Below are 15,890 nucleotides of genomic sequence, written 5' to 3' on the forward strand. Positions count from 1 at the left end.
CAGTTGACATTAGCACCCATCAAAAAATGGTCAGAGGCCGCGCTCCAACTTAAAGTCTTATGTGTAGAGCACGGCCTTCGAGCCACAAATGGAAGAACGGCTTCTGATAAACATGGTGCTTCTACCTTTAATAATGGAGTATCCCACAGCCGCATTGACTATATCCTCATTATTAAAGAGAATTGGGCTAGCAGAGGATATGTTGATAGCGGAATGGGTAGAGAGCGATCATGACCCACTAATTTTCTCATTTAGGCTGTTCAAATTATATCAAAGTGAGGGCCAACAGGACTGTGTGGAATTAGCCCTTTTTAATGACCATAGACGAATAAGATGGGCTAATTGTGCAATTAAAGAAGAAAGTATTGCTGCTATGAGGGATTTGACTGTCCAGGCAATAGTGGAACTTCAGAAAAATACGACTGTGGAGGAAGTTATATCAAATGTTGGCCTGATCCATGATACATTTTTTAGCCAGTTAAGGTGTTTTTTTTGTAAAAAAAGGTGAAGAAAAAGCAGATCAGGCCTGCTAGAAAGGAAGACCAATGGTATGGCAAGTCCTGCAGGGTTGCGTACAAAGCACTATCGGATGCTGTTAAAACCAAAGATATGGCTAGGATTAAGAATGCCTGAGTCATGTATAAAAAAACGCAATATAATGCAAAACGTGAGTGGGATGAAGAGTACTGGAGGGAGCTGCTGAGCGCCAGTAGAGAAAGGTCAATGTGCTCCTTTTGGGATATGGTCAAATGGGGAAGGGGGATTAAAAGGGGCGAACCCATTAACCATGTTCCGCCTAACCTTTGGGTTTCTCACTATGCGTCCCAGTTCGCGTCTACTGACTCGGATGGTGATGAGAGTGAGGTTCCTTCCATTTTAAACCAGGTTATTATTCCCCTATATTTTACCAGAACAGAGGTTGTTAAGATTTTGAATATGATCCCAAAGTTTAGAGCACCAGGTTTAGACTCAGTCCCAGCTGACTTATTTATGCATGACAAGGAGCTCTGGGCTTCTTATATTCAATTGCTAGCAAACGGCATCGCTATGGGCTCATCCATACCGGTGTCCAGGAAGGGTGCCAATATTATCCCGATTTTTAAGAAGCGGGAGTGCTCGGACCCAGGAAATTACAGGCCGATCAGCCTTATAGCTTGTATACTAAAGGTGGTGGCAAGGCTACTACCGCAGCGAATCCAAGGGTGGATTGAGACCAATGATGTTCTATCTGCTTTCCAGGCTGGGTTTTGCTGCCACACTAGCACGGTTGACCAAGTTTTTAGATTTGTTTTAATTTATTGGCGGGTGGTGCTTTTAGGGGGGGCAGGCTCTATGCGGCTTTCGTTGATCTTAAATCAGCGTTCGACTTCGTGCCACGTGCAAAAATGTGGGCAGCCTTTCAAGATCAGAGCATGCCCCCGGATATTTTGTCCCTTTTAATCAGATAACACGAGGACAATTTTGCCCAAGTCCGTTGGAACCAGCAGGGGAGTGTAACGGACAAGTTTCCAATCGCTAGGGGAGTCCGCCAAGGGTGCGTACTCGCACCGACTCTCTTCTCACTATACATCAACAGGGTGATCAGCTATTATGAACATCAACCAACCGATGCTCCTAAGTTGGATGGTAAGCTGATCCCCCTGTTGATGTTTGCAGACGACACGCTACTAATTTCAAAAACCCAACAGGTCCTCCAGAAGGCCATTGATGTTTTTGAAGTCTTCTGCAATGATCATGGACTTGTCATTAACACAACTAAGACTAAGTTCATGGTCTTACATAAATCTAAGTATGTTAGAGGGAAGGTGGTAATGAATGGGGTTCAACTCGAACAGACCCAAGTATTCACTTACCTGGGCATTACCCTATCATCTAAACTAGATTGAAAACATCACTCAAACCAGCTGGTCACGAAGCAAGCACAATTAGCGGGAGCTCTTACCAAAGAATTTTATTTGTCTCATACTAGGCCAATTACCCCGGTCTTAAAGATCTATGATGCTAAAGTCGGAGCAGCAGTTCTTTATGGTGCAGAACTGTGGGGACTTAGCAATTTAAAGAAGTTGACGGGCGCGCAAAACAAATTTCTGCGAAGTATCACAGGCCTTCCAGTATCAACCCCCTTGATTCCTCTCCTCTACGATTTGGGATCTCAATGCCTCGAAGATATGGCTTGTTATAGATCAGTTGCTTCCTGGAGGAGATTGTGGGTTACCCCAGAACTCTCCCAGTACGCTTGGGCCTTTCTCGAGGTTAGAGATTCCGATAGGGCCCATAAAATATCATGATTGAGGGTGGCAAGGGGTATCTACATGGATATGAGCCTTTCCCCTTTGTGGGATGGCCCATTAGAGAACTCCTTTCCCCCTAGAAAAGTATTCAGGGACTTGTACTGGAAAATGCTTGTGTTAAAAAATGTGGCCGCTGTACAGGGTCTTCATTAACGGTGGAATTCTTAGGACTAAAACATTCTCCAGCCCTCAAGGGTAACTGGGACTGGATTACCATCCCTGGGGACAGGAAGGAATATCATCAGTTCAGGGTGGGGACTTTACCACTCAATGCCTTTACAGCGAAATGGCGCGGGGGACAATGTTCCACCTGCCCCTTCTGCCCCACCCATCAGGAAGGCATGGGGCACATATTCTTTGTCTGCCCTGAATACCAAGTTCCCAGGTTATCATGGCTAAAACCTATCTGTTTGCAGTTAGGCTTGAGAACAGGTCGTGAGTCCGTCAGGATTCTCCGAACTGATAATTCTCAGGCCGTGGTTATAGCTGTGGCTAAGTTTCTCCACTGGATGTGGATTATTCGAGCACGTAAAATGAGTCTACAGTGACATCTTAAGGGTTTCTCTTAAAAGCTTTTTAATGGGCTCACGTCACCTGATATTATATACCCTGTATAATGATGAATTTATAGTATTTTATTTGTTATTTTTAGGAATGTTTTTTAAGGTATCTTTACAATGGAATGAACTGTTTATTGATGATTTTAAGCAGATTCACTAAATATCTGTTTACATGCACGTAATTTATTTTTTTTAAACTACTGATGGATGGTCAACAATTGATGTGGTTCTGAGTAACATGTGGTATTGCAAAACCTGATTGCTGATATAACTAGTGGGTAATTTAGTTGCTGTAATGTCTTTTATGATTTTTATATCGAAATAAAGACTTATGAAATTGCTTATGATTATCCACAGAGATTTTCTTTAGAAGTACTAAGAATTCCTTTCTAGAGGTTAAGCCTATTTGAATAAGGGCCCGGCTTAAAACATGTGAACTAAAATGGTGTGCTTCATACACCATGCCTCATGACCAATAGTTCAATACTTCTATGTGGGTTTTTTGTTATGCATCCCGACATCACACAAAGAACATATACCTAAAACAAGTCACAAGAATTGGTTTTGGCGCTGCTTGTTAACAGTATCAGGTGAATGAACAGCAATAGTGGGTTTGTTATGAATAATTAGAATTGAAAACGGTTTAATTCCAAAAATATGCAATTAAGAATTAAACATTACTAAGATATGTAAATGGGTTAGTAGTCTTTGGAGTGTCTCAGTCCACTCCTGTTGTCCCCTTCACACCACTTTAATTTCTTAGACAGTTCAACCCTTTTCCTCCTGACAGTTCCCGAAATCCTCCACCTGTGTATCTCATGGTTCACCTTCTTCTTCCACACTGTGTTTTAACTCTGCTTCTGCTTGTACTTCCCTACATCACCTTTGCTGCTCCTGGTGTGCATAAACACAGTGGGGCACATATTGTTCCCCCGTGTGCGCATCCATATTGCATGAGGCACTAGGGGGTCTTGTAGGGCCCCCTTCAATTCCTCTCCGCCACGGTTCTCATGGTGGTGGAACTGCCATGAAAACCGTGGCGGAGGAAACTTGTAATATGCTTGGTGGGACCATAGCGGTCCCTCCAAGCATATTACTACCTCCTGACTGACGCAACAACGTCGGGGAACAGCGTTTCCCTGGCGGCTACGGCGGGCTGCGACGGTCCCACCACCCAACTCATAATAGGGCGGTTGGGAGACCACCACCGCCGCACTCCAGTGACTCTGGCGGTGACTCGTTATCAGGCCTTAGAGCTGGCTCAGCTGACAGTATGTGTCTCATACAAGTGTCCTATGTTGCATGAAATAATCTACAGAAGTGCAACTTCTACAAAAGCAAATACTCTTAGGCAATGCAAAATATAATAAAATGTGAACAATAAACAGGAACTACATTGATGGTATTGGTCATTTTAAAGGTTTTCACAGGCATTGTGGTGCAATAGGTATTTTTTCCTGTATGGTAATGGACATGAATACAGGGCCCTGTAGGCACATGTTTCAAAGTTTGTATTTTAATTACTGCTGGGTCTTAGACCTGGCAGGACCCGCCACACTTAATGCCTTAAAGCCCCACTCAATGTAGAGTTAAAAGGGAAATTATTGTAAAACTTGGACAGAGATTTATGTAAACAACACTGATATCACTGACGTAGCCATGCCATCTTTGAGGTGATGGATCAGAAAGAGGAGACGTGCTTGTATTTTTATTGTAAGTATCTCTCTGCAATGTACAACAATCCTGACAATTACTTCTCACCTCTCTGTCAGTCTCTTACTTCTGCAGTTTATGCTTTTCTACCTTCTACTGTCACTCTCTTCCACACGTAGGTCTTGCTCTACCTCCCATAGTTTACTAGACCTCTCACCATGACCCACCTGCTAGTCATCAACTTACTTGATAACGCCCTGCAAGATATCCATCCAGTCCTGATGTGACCCTCAAACTACCTTGTAAACAACAATTACCAATGTTTCTACCGGGATTCCTCTGAAATAGCAATCAGACTCTAGTGCATTTGCATAGCAAGGCCAAGCTAGCCATATATTGCAATATTAAAGTACACTTACTACATTATTTATTTACATATTCAGCACAGCTCTGCCTACCATGTGTCAGTGAATGAATGAATAAGTAGTTTATTAGTCAATTAAAACCATAAACATTACAAACCCCACACAATGTAAAAATATTTACCTAATTAGGTTAAAAACATTTCAACCATCAGCAGCTAACCATTTAATTTCGTAATTGACAAACAATTTCATTATTTGCCTCCCCTCATAGTCCTAATCACAAATAAGAATATGCACCAATATGCACAGTTTGGGATGGTGCAGAAATCAAGTAATCCACCATACCTACCTACAATTTAAAAGAATTTATCGATCATAAACCAACTTTTTCATATCTTTCTTAAGGAGCGCGTATGTAAAATGCCTATACATACAATAAATGCAGTTAAAATGCAAATGTGCAAGTTCGAATCCAGAGCATAGGATAATTAAATGGTCATACAACTTGGATGTGTCAGTTAGGCCTGGGCGGTAAATTCCACGCCGCTCGCCGAATTTGGGTAATTTTGCATTCCGCGGAGATCGCCAAATTGCCCAAAATTCTGCGTTCCATGACTTTGCGAATATTTTTGCTTGTTCGTGTTCTCAAATGCGTCTTCGCGAGATATTTCCTCTCGAGCATGCAAACAGCGATTGCGAACAGTAAAAAAGCATCGCGAACAAGCAATTCCACATGTTCGCGGAATTTCTGCGTGTTCGCAGAGATTTTTTACCATTTCGTGGAGATTTGCGTAACCCGATTACGTAAATTCCGCCCACCCCTAGTGTGAGTGAGCTTTACATTTTAACAACATCTGAGACAAGGGCTCCTCTTCGCAGAATATGAAATACAGTAAAATATTTTTGTAGATGCAGGAAAAACATACAGAAAATTAAATGCCCAATATGTATGTGGATAAAATTGTGGCATCATGCATAAATGCGTCATTTAATTCATTGTCCACTACAAACCCACGGATACAAAAGTAACAAAAATATATAACAAATTAATAAAAACATTGTACAAATAATATTGTGAAAATTCCTTATATGAATTCCAGAGCTTCGTAATTCCTTGTATGAATTCCAGATCATCGTCAACTTTTTGAAAGAGTGATTTCTAAAAGGAACAAGTACTCCAAATTCTGCATTTTAGCCATTCTAATTTTCTAAATCTAGAAATAAGGCGAAGTTCTGACGTCCAATTGTATTTCAAGAGCGTACCACTAACAGCAATAAACACAGTACAAGTTGTAAAACCATGCCAAAGGTCAGAGGGGAAAGGCCATAAGGATCAGTTTAGAAACAAATCAGATGTTTGGGATTCTAGGGAAGAGAGTTTGGGGAGAGTAGATGGAGGGATCAGACTGGGAGTGGCATCAAGTAGAGGCAGGTGAGAGAACTGAAAAGGGTGGGATTTTCATTCTGCTCAAGAAAAAGAGAGGATTATGGACTGAAGTGACGAAAATTCGGATGGGCCAGTAAGTAAACTTAGCTGGGAATGGAGAGTGATGGTGCAGCAGGCAAAAAGAGGAAAATGCTGATTGACAGGCTAATTTGCTACCTAAAATAACAAGCATTTGCAATGCAATAGGCCTCGTATTAGGAAAGATTGAGCTATTGGTATTGTAAATGATACATTTTTTATTTATGTGCTGGTTTTGAAAATAGCTAAATTAATAGCTTTGTCATTTACAATGCCAATAGTTTTAACTTTCGCAAATCTGTCGCCTAAAGCATTTTTAATGCAATATGTGTTGTATTTACGTGACTTAGATGTGTTGATATTACAAATAACAATGGCTTTTAATTTTTTTAATAATTAATACTTAAATAAAAGTTATTGTAATTTATAATGGCAATAGCTTAAACTTTTTTGAATAACATTTGTGAAGATTATGTTCAGTGTATTTTATTGCTACGAAAATCCAAGAACAGAAGTGAAATATTACCATCTTTTTGTGACATTTGTAATAAAGCTTGAAACATTGAGAGAACATATTTGAACCAGTTGTTGTTGAATAGTTGCACAGATTGATGCTGTGGTGGGGCTGAGTGATGTTGTGGTTGCGACGGGTGATGCTGTGGCGTTCAGTGATGCTGTGGTAGCGCATAGTGATGTTGTGGTGCCCTTGAGTGATGCTGTGGTGGTGCTGAGTGATGCAGTGGTGGTGCTGAGTGATACTGTGGTGGTGCTGAGTGATACTGTGGTGGTGCTGAGTGATGCTGTGGTGATGCGATAGATAGATAGATAGAGTGAGTGCGATAGATAGACAGATAGATAGATAGAGGGCGATAGATATAGTGAGGGCGATAGGTAGAGTGAGGGCAATAGGTAGATATAGTGAGGGCGATAGATATAGTGAGGGCGATAGGTAGAGTGAGGGCAATAGGTAGATATAGTGAGGGCGATAGATAGATAGATAGATAGATAGATAGATAGATAGATAGATAGATAGATAGATAGATAGATAGATAGATAGATAGATAGATAGATAGATAGATAGATAGATAGATAGATAGACAGACAGACTGAGGGCGATAGATAGATAGAGTGAGGGTGATAGATAGATAGATAGATAGATAGCTAGATAGATAGATAGATAGATAGATAGATAGATAGATAGATAGATAGATAGATAGATAGATAGATAGATAGATAGATAGATAGAGTGATATAGATAGATAGAGTGAGGCCGATAGATAGATAGAGTTAAGTCGATAGATAGAGTGAGGGCATGCACACAAGCACATATGTGTCATGGCGCTCATTTGAAAACTGAGCGGACCAGCTGCAAAGGGGAGCTTGATTGGGCGGGAAGCTGCAGGAATGCTTTAGGCCAGGAGGGGTGGATAAACAATAACAAGCCTGTCTTAGAACACCTTGTTTAATAAGGTTTTCCCTCCCTGCAGCACATAATGTGCACAGTGCCTGTCTCATTGTCTCGCTGTCCTGCATAGTGAATGATTTGTTACCCTTCTTTCAACTTTTAATTCCTGCTTTTTTCAAAAAACGACTTGCTCCTGGTAATTTTGTTAGGTTAAGAGGTGCTGCTGCTACGAAGTGTGAGGTGAGGGGGGAAGGGGTGCTGGGAGCAGTGGTCCTCGTGGAGGACGAGGTGCTGTGGCATGGGGGGAGGGTGGGGTAGATGTGGGGCTGCTAGTGGGGTTGATAGTATAGCAAAGTGGTTGATGTGCGGCAAGGGGGATGGATGGTTGGTGGTGGGTTATAGGTGCAAAAATTATGGCCTACGCCGATGACACCCAGCTCCTGTTTACATGGGGCAACTCGACATTAGAAACTGATGTCGCACAAAAATGCCTGGCAGCCGTTTTCACCTGGTTAGCTCATGCAAAACTCAAATGCAATGAGGGAAAATCAGAGATTTTACTATACGGTCAATTTCCAAGCCAATTCACTGAATTAATTTGGCCACCTGATTTTCCCCGTCCCCTTTCTGAAGGTGGCCCAGCTAAGAACTTGGGCATATGGTTTAACGCAGATCTGAGGTTTGCAGAGCAGATCAAGCGATTGACGGGTGCCTGCTTCGGGACCCTCAGATCTCTGAGTAGATTCTTTCCTCTCTTACCCCAGCCAGCTAAAGAAACGGTCGCTAGGGCCCTTATATTGTCCCGCCTGGACTATGCCAACGCTTTGTATCTGGGTTCCCCTTCCTTTCTGGTTAATAAACTTCAGCTTATCCAGAATGCTGCCGCAAGGCTCCTGCTGGGTATCTCTAGACGAAACAGCATAAGACATCAATTGGCTACTCTTCACTGGCTGCCGGTGGCCCAAAGAGCCCAATTCAAGGCCCTGGTACTCACGCATCGTGCCCTTCATGATACTGGTCCTGCCTACCTCAGGAAAAGAGTGACTTTTCATGTCCCAAGCCGCCACCTAAGGTCGGCTTCCCAACGAAGGATGGTAGTGCCCCGCTTCCGCCGAACCAGACTGGGCGGTCAATCCTTTTCGTTCAAAGCCGCTGCCCTCTGGAACTCCCTCCCTTTCACTCTCAGGGACACCAGAGACCTTGGTTGCTTTAAGAAGCTCCTTAAGACCCATCTTTTTAAAATAGCCTATTAAAATTGCTTGTTCGGCTGTTCAGCTCTCGATTTCTCTGTGGTTATGTCTCGCGCCAGGATACTCTTGAGTAATTGTGCGCGCAATAAATATCCTTATAACATAACATAACATAGGGAGGTCGTTGCATTGTATTCTGGGTATTTATGTGGCCCACCTTTCACTGGTTTGTTGGTCCGTGTGGGCACCGTGGCTCGTTTGACGGGGGTCCCTACCCAGAGGTAGATTGCCTCCTAGGCACACATGTAACAGGGATGGGTGTGTTGTTGATGTGGCTACCAAGTGGAGGGTCGGTGGGGGGCATCATTAGCGGCTTGTTTGCAGATTTTGGGTGGTGCGGTGTTCAGGTGCACGTGGGGAGTGGCATTGTCGTTGCATGGATCTTCGAGTGGGCACAGGAATGAGGAGACGGAATGAGTTTGGGAGAGTTGCAGAGGAGCTGGACGTGGAGACTCGCGAGGTTTGGGGATGGGAGGGGGGCGACGCAAGAGTGAGGGGGGGTTGTTTGGAGGTGTGGGATGGCGGCGATCTTGTCGAGGGAAAGAGTCTGCATTTGTGATATTCACCTTCGGGCGACAGAAACGGCTCATTAAAAGAAGGCAACAGCCGCAGCCCGCTTTGGCATCTCTGCCGTCCAAAGTTTAGTGGCAGCTAGAACGTCATTACCAGCTTGATGGGACGTGACGAAAAACGATTAATTATCCTCGGTTTGAGGCAGATTACAGAGTGAGGATGGGGTCACTTAGGCAAGCCCCAGGCAGAATAAAAGCAGAAAAGCGGCGGGTATTTGGTGACGAGGACCATGTGCCATCGTGTGCACTGTACGGATGCCAGGACTGCGAGGAGGGTGGCGTGCTAGAAGCGAGGTACTAACTGTTGCCTTTAATGGCGTGCGTTGTCTCAGGCAAGGAGGTGTGGCTCATACTCATGTGCTTTAAACTAAGCTTCAATGGCTGGCTTTTGGAGTTGTGCAGGCTTGCGCCAGTCCACCATTAATGGAACGCCTGTAAATAACAAGCAGCTGAGAAGTGCGTTAGGCAGCAATCCAGAGAAGTGGGAGGGAAAAGAAGAAATGCAGGTAACGTTCTTTAGTAGCGACTGAAAACACGAGTGCCACAAGCAAAAAAGCTAAAGTAAATAAAACAATCACAGCGCATACATATAAATACCTAATAGAACGACAGGCGAAAGGTGGTGGTGGTACTGCACCACAAGGAGATGACCTGAATTTCAACAGGCGCTGACACAAACAGGAAATGCAGTGACGGGCAGGAGGTGGGAGGTGATGTCACCGTGAGCTGAGCAAAAATATGCATTGGCCGCACGGCCGGGCCGCAAAATGAAATAATTAAAACAAGCAAGAGGGGGAAGTGCACTGCGCCTTCTGAGCGTGCCTGCTGAAATGCGAATGCCGTTTGTGCCAATCCAAGAGGGGGAAGTGCACAGAACAGGAACAGGCACCCTCGGAAGCATCTGGTGAGTCAGGGGGCGGGGGAGCGGGAGGCATTCCTTTGAAGTCTGATGCCGAAGCTCAGAGAAATGGTGAAATGGTGGTGTGCGAGCGGCTTCCTTTCAAGTCTGATGGGGGGAGGAAGCAAATGGCAAGCGTGCGCACGGCGCACATGCACTGTCCATAATCCGCATTCCAAAGCCCTCTTGGTAAGCTTTCCTGGAGCACCTCTATATCTCTTGCATAGCGATTGCTTACGCAATAGCTAGGCGAGACCTAAAAAGGGTTACATGCGTTCCTGTCGATGCTTGAAATGTCAGCTGGGCAGACCTACATTCAGGGCCGGCTCTAGGCTCATGGTGGCCCTGGGCAGGGAACGTAGGTAGGGGGCCCGGAAGAGGGGGTCCGGGCGGGCCGGAGCGCGCAGGCCAGTAAAGAGGGGAGGGGGTCAGGGAGTTTAGAAGTGGAACAGAGCCAGAGGCCGCAAAATCCCTGCCAGGGGCCACCACGCAAATATGTATCCATCCTCAGAGGATTAATGATATATATTGGCGTGGTGGCCCCTGGGGTTTGGTGGCCCTGTGCAGGTGCACAGCTTGCACATGCCTAGAGCCGGCCCTGCTACATTTCAAAATCTGGTAGTCTGCTCATCTGTCAGGGTGAGAGAGTAATTTACTCCGTTGCCCTGCCAGAGGACAGGCCAACTGCCAAAATATAAATGAGGCCCTATGTCAGGATATAAAACGTAATGCAGTGATTGGCGTTGCCTGCACTAACAAGACTATACATTTCCAGAGGAGCCCTTCTTTGCAATTTTAGAATAACAACAGATTGGAAAAAAACAATAAGGGTCTAAACCCATGAATTTCAGTTTGCATACAGCTTCTTGATACCAATAAATAGATCTCTGTGCTTTGTTTGAAGAATTGCAGTGTATGGACTGGAGATAACATAATCTCTGTCAAAATCAATAGTCCACTTACCTATCTACATAAAATACAAATCAGTATTCTGCATTTTACACCATGTGCTTTGCTGCAGGCACATTACCCTGATGGAGCAAGGATTCGCACGCATAGCGCCTTGCTCGTATGCAAAACCCTTGTCTATAATTGCATAATAATATTAACACCATTATTCGTCATTTGTAAAGTGGTTTCCCCTACACGCGGGTGTCCCTAGGATGCTTGCTTGTTTGTCTTTTCACGTACTAACGAAGCTTGCACTGACAATGGCTGCTTTGCCGCAAATTCAGTCTGCGCATGCGTCGGTCATACCCATGTGATGTAACGCACTCGCATTCTGGAGGGATTCTGTGCTCATGCGCATTGATGCTAAATATGGCCGCTTGTCTCTCACCACGCTCTCTGCTTACTGCAGCAGCTTTTAGCCTATCTATTCTTTCGCATTAATCCTTAATGCTATAGTTATTATAAAAGTAAGGGTTGGTTTTCTTTTATCATGGTATACAGTGCGATCATTTTTATGTATGATTCTAATTTGTCTTCGCTTACTTTTCATGTACCGCGTCTTTGTGGGCTGGGTATGCATGAGCGGAGCCATACTTGAAGCTCTGCTGGGCACCGTCACCTGACTAGAGAAAGTTCCAACTGCGCAGAAGCTAAACCTAGCCAGCTGGCTCCTGAAGCACAATGCGCCTGGGAACACCGCTGGGAATACGGAGTCTCACCTTGAAAGAAGCAATATTGTTGCTACTTATTGAACACTGTCCTGTACTGCTGTATTCTATGCATGGGAAACGTGAACCTGAGGGGCGGGTATGAAAATTGAATAATTATGATGGGAACGTTGAATTTAGGAGGTGACAAAGACCGCACCACCTCTCCTGACCAATCACAATATGAGAAACTGTCACTTGCAACATTAGGGGGTGGTCTGAGGGTCCCCAAATTCGTATAACTGTCCTAGTTTAGCTTAGGAAAATTGTCCGACTTGTCCGAGTAGCAGACCTGTCACTGACCCTACGATCTCAATAGGTGTTCAAGCCTGAAAGGTGCTGCGGAGCACTTTGTCCTTACTTTCCACAAACTCCCAAGGGGTGGAAAATCCTAAGTGCTGGCGAAGCACTTTGCTGGGGAATTCGAAAATCCAATCGGGGTGTCTGGCGGATTACTTGCAGGAGGGGGTAACGCAGGCGTTGCTGTCCGAAGCTGTGGGAGTTGGTCGTACCCTGGGAGGCCCAGTCCTTGATCTGAACCTGAGGGGTATCCTGTCCTTATCCTCCGTGAGCTGTACCTGCTCGCAGTCTGGCATTCCTTTTCTGAGGGTCCCTGTCCCCGTCTTCCCAACTGACCCGTGGCCAGGGTTGGTCTTCAATCTAAATTAGGTAAATATAGATTGTGGGTTTGCGTATCTCTTTTTTCTCTCTCTCTCTCTCTCTGATCTATTAAAGCATTTTACCTGCGTTATTGCCTTATTGCCATTGAACTTATATGTGCCTGAATTTTAGTTGGTTCCTTCTCTCCCCCTCTCCTTTAGAAATTCATTGATTTTATAAACCATAGCATGTTCCCGTTTTTCCCTTTCCTTTAGTGATTTGCCGTGAGCTTAGCAAGATTATTCTGAACACTTAGGTTAAGTACATGTTCTAAGTCCCATCCCATCCCTGTGTTCTAGTATAACGTTGCAGTGAATAGAACGTGCTAAACTTCTCCCTGTAGTTTCCCATATATTCTAAATGGTCATATTTTTGGTGCAAAGCTACCTTTTGGTACTGATTTTGATGTTTGATATATTACTCTGTGTATCGTTTATTATTCTGGCTTCTTCACTTTGAAATCTTATATAAAAACTCAAACTTAATCAGGTGTCTGTGGTCATTTTACAAAACTGTGGGAAGTATTTTAAGGATTTTAAGGTGTATTGGATGTTAGGCCTGTCTACTTTTTCTTAACAGCTCCAGGTCCGTCAAGGTATTGCGCCCGTGGTAAGTCGGGTGCATGGTAAGCAGAGGTAAATCCAAACCTGATTACTCCTAGCAGCGTGCAGGAGGAGAAATCCTCACCCAGTTTCACCCAAACGAAATTAATGTGTTCTTCACGCCAAGGGCCCAGTGCGTGTTAGAGAATTGGTATCCCGGGTGACCTGGGGAAAACTGCGCGCTCTAGCAGTAATTTCTGGCTAGCAGAGGATGGTTTGGACTAGTTGGATTAGGTAGGCAGGATAGTCATAAACAAACCGTGAATACAAAAACGTGCTGCTGATTGTTACTGTATTTTTACAATATTTTTGAAATGTGTTTTTATATGTAAATGTTCATGAATTTGCATTGCTGTTATAAATACTGCATGTTGAATTAACCCAGAATTGTTTGTAAATGTTCAGTGTAGTCTGAATCCCCGGGGAAGTATTTTAGCTAACGGTGAGTAGAATCCGGTTAGCTGTTGAAGTCACTAGGTTTGAGATATTAGTGCAGGGTTAAAGATAACTGGAAGCACTAATTAGGACCTTTGTTTCTGGAGTGAATGATAGCTACGAGTCCATTATAAAACTTTCATTGCGATATCACCTAGTAAGGGTCGCATACGGGAGGAGTAATAGGGTCTCCGAGGCTTGTCTGGTAAGTAAAATAGTTCGCTGGTGAAATCCTGGCTCAGTACATATCCCCGATCAAGGTGGATGAGTCAGAAGAATAACGGGTTCTATGTTACTAGTGTGTAGGGACAGGCAAAGAAGTCTATCCAGAGTGAATGAAAAGTAGACAGAAGTGGTTTACTAGTAGCGAAAGAAAAGTCTTTTCTCTATTTAGAACACTCAGACATAGTGGCAAACGTTGTGTGTTGATAACTAAAACCTGCACTTGCACTTTAGAGAGAGTAAAAAGTTTCCGTTACCTTGTGAAGGCGGGAGTCAGTCGGAGAGCTGCTCTGACGTCACTCCGTGCCGCGCTGGTATTGGTCAGGATAGCAGGCGTGTAGCGGAGCTGAATTTGTGAAGGAGGGGTGAGCACCGAAGCGTGAGGCTCTGTCTTGCGAAAAGGCCGCGCACCCATTGGTTGACCGAAGTTGTATTCTCTGACCTGATTGGGTGGCGCGAAATAAAAGTCGCGCTAGCATTGGAAGCCCGAAAGTAAACAAAATTAATCAAGCCGAGTTAGAAGCGAGTCTGGAGAGTTGTATGTGGTATCCAGACTTCATACCGAATCCAAAGTACCTAGGATTTCATAAGGATCAGCTTTTACGAGGTAGACCACACATGATGTATGGAATAAAGAGAAAATTGTCATTTTCGGATAAAGTGAAGAACTTTTTCAAAACTGACAAACCCATTAGAACGAGAGAAGGCGTACTCATTCCCCCGCCAAATACCCCTGCCTCTTTTATGATGTTTGACAAAGGGTATCACACTTGTCTCTGGCTAGAAAATTGGGTAAAGTATACTGTAGATGACGGAGTCCTGGCATTCCCTGTTGAAGGTACATTTAATGGTCGGATCCTGTTTAACTTAAGGACCCGCATGAATGAGTTACACCCTAGACCTAGGTTGACCCAGTACGAAGCTTTGGAGGAATGGGAGATTGAGGCTGCAGAGCGAGATAAACCGCGAATGGATAAGGGAGTGAGTAGGTGGTATCCCAGACTCCCAACGCCAACCAAAGAGCAGAAAATGAAACAGTGGAGGCAGTCTATGTTAACTGAAGGGCTGTTCCCCATGATGGGAGTACTAGAGGAGAAAAGAGGAAAATGTAAAGCAAAGACCCATCACCTAGCACCTATGGGGGATGTAGAAGATGAACACCTGGAAGACTTGTTATTGAAGGATCCACCTCCCTATGTAGCAGAATCAGATTCGGTGCGTTCCCAAAGTTCTGTTACCAATTACCCCCGGAGTGGGAGGGAAAGTGATACAGACAGGACAGCTACAAGCAGTAAGCATAGTGGAAGGGATGAGTTTTGCAGACCTAAGTCCACAGTCCCGAATTATCAACCATTCGGGGAAAGTCCCCCTCGATTGGTTGCCCCGACTGCCCCGAGTATTTACCCATCCTTAGTACCCCAGGTATTACATGGCAATACTGCTGAAAGGGGGTTGCAGGAAAGGGAGAGAGAAGCCCTCTGTAAACAACGAGAGGATTTAGCCAGAACCATTGCACAGATGAATCCCCATCCTGATTCCTTGACCATCCCGGTAACTATTGGTCCTGCTATCCCAATGTATAAAAATGACTTGATTAGTCCCCTTCCTCCTGTCATCACCCCAATGCTGCCTACTACTAGCTTCCAGACCCCGAGGAAAGAAGTGTTCGTAGATGAGGATCAGGAAAGTGAGTGTGAATCTGGAAGTTTAATGGATTTGCCCATAAGGGAGCCGAGGGCCAGTATAGTAGGGGCAAGAAGTCAGCCTAGACAAAAGGAAGTGGTGATTGAAAGTGCATCTGGAATCAGGAACGCCTCTTTAGTTTCCCCTGAAGAATTAGACAGGTGGACAAAG

The 15,890-nt window shown here is 44.4% G+C and overlaps 1 protein-coding gene across 1 annotated transcript in view; it reads right to left on the bottom strand.

Moving 5' to 3' along the window:
- The window catches only part of GRAP2 (GRB2 related adaptor protein 2), a 537,997-nt gene that overhangs the window by 407,852 nt on the left and 114,255 nt on the right, over positions 1-15,890 (bottom strand). The gene's annotated exons all lie outside the window — the stretch shown is intronic.

The sequence above is a fragment of the Lissotriton vulgaris genome, chromosome 1_1 (assembly GCF_964263255.1).
Source record: "Lissotriton vulgaris chromosome 1_1, aLisVul1.2, whole genome shotgun sequence".
In the NCBI taxonomy this organism is placed as follows: Eukaryota; Metazoa; Chordata; class Amphibia; order Caudata; family Salamandridae; genus Lissotriton; species Lissotriton vulgaris.